Genomic DNA, 7,786 nt, shown 5'->3' with positions numbered 1-7,786 from the left:
AGAAATAGGTACATGTGCCTTTGTGCTTCTGGGTGTGACAGATGGGAAAAAAGGCACCACAGAGCAAAGTGGACAGGGTAAGTTGCTTAGTAGACAGCATAGGGAAACTGACCACTACATGGAGAAAAATGAAGTTGAATCTTCGATACCCATCAACAAAGGTGAACTTCAGATGCATTAAAAATATGAACGTAAAAGGCAACTGTACAAAAAAAATACATAGAAATATATATAGGAGAATATATTTATGATTTTAAAGTGGGGAAGAGTACTTTTAGAAAACAAGACCCCGGTTGGCTCAGTTGGTTAAATATCTGCCTTTGGCTCAGCTCAAGATCCCGGGGTCCTGGGATGGAGCCCTGCGTCAGGCTCCCTGCTTATCAGGGAGCCTGCTTCTCCCTCTCCCTTAGCCTTTCTCCATGCTCGTGCTCTCTCTCTCTCAAATAAATAAATAAAATCTCAAAAAAAAAAAAAAACCCACCCCAAAACACAAAAAACCCAAGACCTAAAAAGTACAACCAGAGGCCAAAAAAATGGTGGGATTTCACTATTTCAGAATTAATGGTAATGGTGGATATTGTTACCAGAATTAGCGGACACGTAATAGACTGAGAAAAAAAATATTTGAGACTTCTAAAACCAACTGGCATTATTACCTAAAATATAAAAGAAAATCCTACCAGTCAGTCGGAAAAAAGAGAACCCAAGAGAAAAACAGACAGAGGATACGAATATATGACTCACACAAGAAAGTCTACTAATTCCGCTCAATTCCACCCGTTATAGATACATGAAAATGAAAACAAGAGCGAGAGATCTTTTTATCCGCAAACTTGGTAAAAATCAGGAAACCGGGTAACACCAGCTTGTGGCAAAGTCTGAAACTTCTGCTCACTGGCTGGTAGAGGACACGGCTAGCACTCATGGAGGGCAGGTCAAGGATACACAATGCAGGGCACTAGTTCAAGCCAGGCGACAGGTTCGACTCAGTAACTATGTTGCAAGATGGAAAAAGAATCCAGGGAGAACAGGACTCCACTTCCTCAAAACAAAAGGCTGGCAACATTTGAAGGCGGGGAGATACTTAAAGGAAGTGTGAAAGGGAAAGGTATTCCAGCAGGTGTTAAAAAGGCTCAGTCTATGTGATGAGGCCACCCTAGATTTGTTCATTGGTGCATATCTAGAGGAGAAGCAAGTTCTCCTGTGTCTGGGACAGGAGCTGGGGCTCCAGGCGGCAATGACGTGACCGCTCAAGGTGGGCCCAGCAAGCAGAGGAGAGGAAAAGGTTTGGGGTGGTAGAGTGACATTTCAAAGAGCAGAGAAAGTATTTATCACTGCAAGCTTTCTCAAGTCCTTACTCTAAGAGGAAGTTCGGGAGCCTACCTGCTAGAACAAAGAGCCATTTCTCCTGGCCACTTTGAGCTGTCACTGCTCGGAAAGTGAACACTTCCCGGGGGCTGGGGTCCTCCTAGGGACGACCTTATAGCACCGAAGTGGTGTTAGCGTGCCGTCCAGTCTCTCCGTGGAGCGGTTTGGATGGAGTCTCTAGGGGCCAAGAGCTCTGCAGTTCTCAGGGATAACTTGGCAGTACCTTGTCAGGGTCAACTGTCGTAGACGTTGTAACCCAGCGATTCCCCTCCTGGGCCTCTGCTTCAGAGAAACACTTGCTCGGGTCCTAAAGGACCATCAGCAGAGACGCTCATCTCACTGGAGGGCCGGCAGCAGGGGGTGGAGGGGATCTGCCAGGGGCACAGTGGGTTCACACATAGAAACCACATAGAGCAATATCGTGTATTTTATAAATTCACATACATATCCTAGAACGTGTTATCCAAAACACGAAAGTGAAGGCCTGTGGGGAGGAGGGAAATGGAAGTATCAGGGATGGAGGAAGAAAAAAAGAAAATGAGAAAAAGAAAAGAGCAGCGCCTTACACAGCCGGATGATGAGGGGGGCGTAAACCGCACAGGCTACACTTAAGAGAGAGACGGCGGTGGGGGAAGTTGGTGCAGAGAAAGGCTGTCATTCGCGTGGATGGAGAGCCAGAGGCTGGGGGCAGAGGCTGGCGGAGTCGCTGGGTGGTGCGGAGTTGTGGGGTGGGGGTGTGTGTGAGCACGGTTAGGAGAGCAGAGGCAATGGCAATGAAGCCAAACCCTCAGCGCTGATGAAAGACCTGGTGTGCACCAGGCCCTGTCGGGTTCTTCCATCCTGCTTGGGATCCTGGAAGCTCCCCGAAGGAGGGAAACTTTAGAACATCTGCTGCACTGAGGTGACCCCTGAGGTTTCTAACTTGGGCATCTTGGGGGGGGGGGGCAGTGTCCTTAACCAAACTGAGAAATAAGTGATGTGGGAAACACACAAATTTCATGGCCTGGGGTGGCCCAATCCATCACTGTGGCACCGAGATATAAGAAGGCACTCCTGCTCAGGCAGAAGAGAAGTGACAGTCACCATAATAACTGGCATTTTCATAACAACAGGAAATTTGAGTATTATTGCACATCAGATACCATGCTTGAGCTGACTGCACCTGTTAGTTCGTTTACAACCCTCTAAATACTATTTTTTAAAAAAGCGTCTATTTGTCTATTTGAGAAAGAGAGACGGAGCAAGCGTGAGTTGGGGGAGGGGTGGAGAGACAGCATCTTCGAGAAGTCTCCCTGCTGAGTACGGAGCCCTCTGCAGGACTCAATCTCATGACCCCGAGACAATGACCTGAGCCAAAACCAAGAGTCAAACGCTCAACCGACTGAGCTACCCAGGCGCTCCTAAAATACTATGATTATCTCCATTTTATTTGTTAGGAAACTGGAGCTCAGAAAAGTATGAGCCTCCCAAGGTCATGGAGCTTCCGCAAACCCACATCTTCTGATTCCATGTATCAGGTCCTATACCACAGGCTTCCTTTTCATGTAATTCTCAGCAGTCTCCCCTGAGATAGGCTTATTCTCTTCATTTTACAAATGAGGCACGTGAGCCGCAGAGCCCTACAATGACGGATCCTGCCTCTAATTCAGACCCAAGGGCCATGGTCTTTTCATAGCCACAGCTGCACATCTGTCCGTGCAGCTCCTCATGTTACCGAGCTACCATGCAAAGCCCTTCATGCTACCGATTCAAGCCCTGCCCAGAGGTCAGAGTTGCTGAAGGAGACGCAGGAACCAAGTGCAATGCATGGACCTTTTGGGAGCACAAATCAAAAAGTGGTTCGCAGAACCACGGAGAGGACCACTGGGGAAACATGATGGTGAGGAATTACTCTAGATTCTTGCGAGTGGTAGTAACACTGTGATTATGTTTTCAATAAGGGGGTCCTTTCCAAGAGAGATGTATGTCTAGATGACATCATATAGTGGTTGCCAAAGTGTGGGGCCTGGATCAGCAGCACCAGTATCATCCTGCAACTTGTCAGAAAGGCAGATTCTCAGTCTCACCCCAGACCTGCTGAATCAGAAACCCCGGCCGGGGTCTACCAATCTGTGCTTGAACCAGCACTCTAGGGGGTTTTGATGCTCAGGAAAGATTAAGAACGCCAGAGTCTTGAATTTGTTTCAAACCAGCGCCAGGGGAGGGGTGCCGAGTTGGTGAAGGTGTATAAGGAGCTGGGCTGGACATGAGTTGCCGATTGTTGAAGCTGGGTGATGGGTACATGGGGCTTCATTCTAACTATACTCTCTGGGTTTTTTGTTTGTTTGTTTTAAAGATTTACTTATTTATTTGAGAGAGAGAAAATGAGATAGAGAGAGCATGACCAGGGGGAAGGGTAGAGAGAGAAGCAGACTCCCCACTGAGCAAGGAGCCCGATGCAGGGCTCGATCCAAGGACCCTGGGATCATGACCTGAGCCAAAGGCAAATGCTTAACTGACTGAGCCACCCAGGCGCCTGTGCCCTCTGTTTGTATACCTATTTGGAAGCTTGCCCTAGGACAAAGTTTTAAAAAATCTGAATTGTTTTTCTGCAGTGACCCCTCCCACCCCACCTCACCTCCAACTGCTCTCTCCTTGCTCCTCTAGGTCCTTTTTCTCCAACTTTCTACTGTCTGGAGTGTTCCCTCTTGGCTTCAGAAATGGTAGCTCCTCTTACTCTCCCTATTTGCCTTAAGTTTTCCAAATCTTAGAGGCTCCCTCTGCTCTGGTGCCGTCTCCTTGTCCTCCCTGCTGATGTTTTTAAATGGCCCGTCTCTTCTCAGTCATTTCTCTCACTCTGTGTGTTTGCAGAACTGGATTTCTCCGAGGCATGGACCAGGACCACCTATCGTCCAAGACCTTTTCTCTGCACTTGCCACTTAGGATCTTTCTGCTGCTTTGGTTGGCACTGTTGACTCTTCCTTGGGTAGTGTGACAAAGAACCACAGGTTCAACATGGCGTCACTGAGGCCAAGTCTTGAAACAGGACTTAACACCTAACGTAACTGTAGTTTCAACCTCTCCTAGAAAGATAGTCTTCAGTGGTCTGTCAGGGAGATGCAATCTGCCCTGTGGGTCCTCTTCATCCGCCCCCAAGGGAAGATAAAGTACTCTGCAGGAGGAAACCCCTGCCCCGGCCCCTGAGGGAAGGTGTTCTTGCCTGGACCAATCCTTTCTTTTGTTAATAACCTCTTTGTCCCACTCTTTTCCTCATAAAAACCTTCCATTTGGTACAACTGCTCTGGGGAGCTCCCTTCCATTTGCAAGAAGGGATGCTGCCTGATTCTCTAATTGCTTAATGAAGCCACTTAGATCTTCAAATTTGCTCCAGGGAATTTTTGTTCTTCGACTCTGGTCTATTGCTTCTTTCATTAAAAAAAAAAAAAAGAAAGAAAGAAAAAAGAAAAAGAAAACATTTGCCTCTTGCAATGTTTTTAAATTTTAATTTGTGTAACACTCAATTTGTAACAGATTTGCTTTAAAAAAAAAAGAATTAACCTCAAACAACACAGAAGTGTAACAAGTAAAATTGTCACCTTGTTTCTTGGGACACTGTTTTCAAAATTTTTACTTCCTGTCGCCCTAGCTAATGCCTCCTCCAGGTCTGAGTTCCTCCCTCCCCTCTCTCTGCCTTAGGTTCCCCAGGACAGCTCGTCATCTATGGAACTGGAAGACCACAGCCCACTGCTTCTTCAGACTGAAAGATGGAGAAAGTTCAAGGGGGAGGAAGAAGTGAAATAGAGAAGAGAAGAGCCAAAGCAAAACCAGTGAGTGGGAGGAGGGTGGTGGGCAGCCTGGAAGTGGGACAAGGAATGAAGTGTCTGTCCTGGATGTCTGACTCTGATGACTCCCCGAACTTTTCCCTTTGTCCTTGGTTCTGAGTCTTGGCTCTTGGGTTCTTCTAGGAGCTCTGAGGCCCAGAAGCTTCTTTAGAGGGCCAGTTGATGAAACACTGAGCACCACGTGAACTTAGAATGAAGATTCATGGTCATGCACTATGGCAGCTCCTGGCTGTGAACTTGGACCCCACCTTACGGGCTCACTTCCTGGCCAGTGCTATGTATACAATCACTTCCCCTTGTCCCCAAAGCCATCAAGCCACTGACTTACAATCTACCCACTGTCATATTTTTCTGAATCCCTCAAATTGTAACTTTGTTGCTCTTCCAGGAATTTCTTGACCCTCTTGAGGAAGTCCGTCAAGAAACTTGACTCCCTGTTTTAAATTGCTTGTCTTCCCAGGTTTCATGACTTCCTGAAACTTGTCTTAAGATGTCAGTGTAGGGGGGGCACCTGGGTGGCTCAGTGGGTTAAGCCGCTGCCTTTGGCTCGGGTCATGATCTCAGGGTCCTGGGATCAAGTCCTGCATCGGGCTCTCTGCTCAGCAGGGAGCCTGCTTCCCTCTCTCTCTCTCTCTCTGCCTGCCTCTGCCTGCCTGTGATCTCTCTCTGTCAAATAAATAAATAAAATCTTAAAAAAAAAAAAAAAAGATGTCAGTGTAGGGACACCTGGGTGGCTTGGTCAGCTGAGCGTCCGTCTGACTCTTGGTTTCAGCTCAGGTCCTGACCTCAGGGTCATGGGACTGAGTCCCACGTTGGGCTTCATGATCAGTACAGAGTCTGCTTAAGGCTCTCTCCCTCTCTCTACCCCTCCCTCCTGCTTGCTCTCTTTCCCTCTATTTTTAAAAAATACAAATAAATCTTAAAAAAAAGATGTTGTTGATGTAAAAAGTATTAAGATCATTAAGATCATGTAGAAATGTAGAAAGATGCTGTGATCCAATGCTAGTTTTTTAATTTAAAAGTTGTATATACAATATAGCATATTTAATTGATGGTAACTGGATAAATATTTTTGTTGTCATGGACAAAAACAAGAATGGAATGTGCAGCTAGGATGGATTAGTGGACAATTCTTTTTCCTTTTATGAATTCCCTCTAAGCAATTTTTTAAAAGATTTTATTTATTTGAGAGAAAGTGAGAGCTAGAGAGAGAGAGAGCACACACAGAGGGAGAGGGCGAGAGATAAGCAGCCTCCCCGCTGAGTGGGGAACCCGATGCGGGACTTGATCCTAGGGCCTGGGATCATGACCTGATCATGACGGGATCACTACAACTGAGCCACCCAGATGTCCCCGTCTAAATAATTTTGTTCATAAAAATCATTTGGCCAATATGTTTCCCTGTTCTAGCTCGATGTTGAGAGTTCTGTTTCCTGTCCTGGCGGGGACTGCTTTGTCCAGCACCGGACTCTTGACTCTTCACAGAATCACCATGTTGCCCACCCCCCAGGTGGAAGACCACAGATGTGTGTGTGTGTGTGTGTGTGTGTGTGTGTGTGTGTGTGTGTATGCATTTATTTTACTCATGATCTCTTAATTTATTTCTTTCCCTTGAACCGTGTTAACATGGCTTTTCTCTCAGAGGTATAGAGACCTCTGAGATCTTTCTTATCACAGATCAGATGCCTTTGCTAAAGACAAACACCTTTACAGATGCAAGCATCAATATACTTTGTAATTATGGCGTATGGAATCCTCCCTAAATGTCTCAAAAGAATTTTACAAATTCTCACTGGAATTAAGTGGCATAGTCTCTGTTACAAAATGGACTGACTGAGGTATCTGAAGTATTTCTCTTTCCTGAGCCCCACCTCCAAGGGAAACAGAATCTGAAGGGAGAGAACCCCCAAGTTTCTGGGTTCTAGTTTTCTAATTCTCTAAACATCCTTTAAGGACTCTGTCTCTTGCCATCATTTCTACCCACCGCGAAACCCTGTTGAGTCGAGAAAACACAGCTGTGTCTATCAAAAATAACTTTTGCAAGGGTGCCTTATGGGCACAGTCAGTTAAGTGTCTGACGCTTGGTTTCGGCTCAGGTCATGATCTCGGGGGTCAGGAGATCGAGCCCTGAGTCGGGCTTCATGCTCAGCGGGGAGTCTGCTTGTCCCTCTCTCTCCCCCTCTGCCCCTCCCTCTGCTCTCTGTCTCTCTTTCTCAAGTAAATAAAATATTTGAAAAAAAAACTAACATTTGCATGTCATTGTTTAAAAACTGAAATGCAGATGTACAGAATTTAGTTATAATTTATTCCACTGCAAAGTGAGCCTCAGACTCTTTTTTCTGTTTTCCCTAGCTCACCCTTTTATTACAAGAGGGTATAACTCAGGAACAGATGGAAGAACGGCACAGGGTGAGGTCTGTGGAAGGGGTGCCGTGCCTCTCCAGGGCCCGCCGTTCCCCACATCTCCACGTGCTCACCAACCCAGGAGCTCTCCAAACCCCGTCGTTTTGGTTTTTTTAATGGAGGCTTCGTTACATGGGCCTGACTGATGAAATCATTGGCAACTGGTGACTGATTCAACCTCCAGCCCCTCTCCT

The sequence above is a fragment of the Mustela erminea genome, chromosome 5 (genome assembly GCF_009829155.1).
Source record: "Mustela erminea isolate mMusErm1 chromosome 5, mMusErm1.Pri, whole genome shotgun sequence".
In the NCBI taxonomy this organism is placed as follows: domain Eukaryota; kingdom Metazoa; phylum Chordata; class Mammalia; order Carnivora; family Mustelidae; genus Mustela; species Mustela erminea.
The sequence above is the reverse complement of the archived record's forward strand: the minus strand, read 5'-3'. Positions refer to the sequence as shown.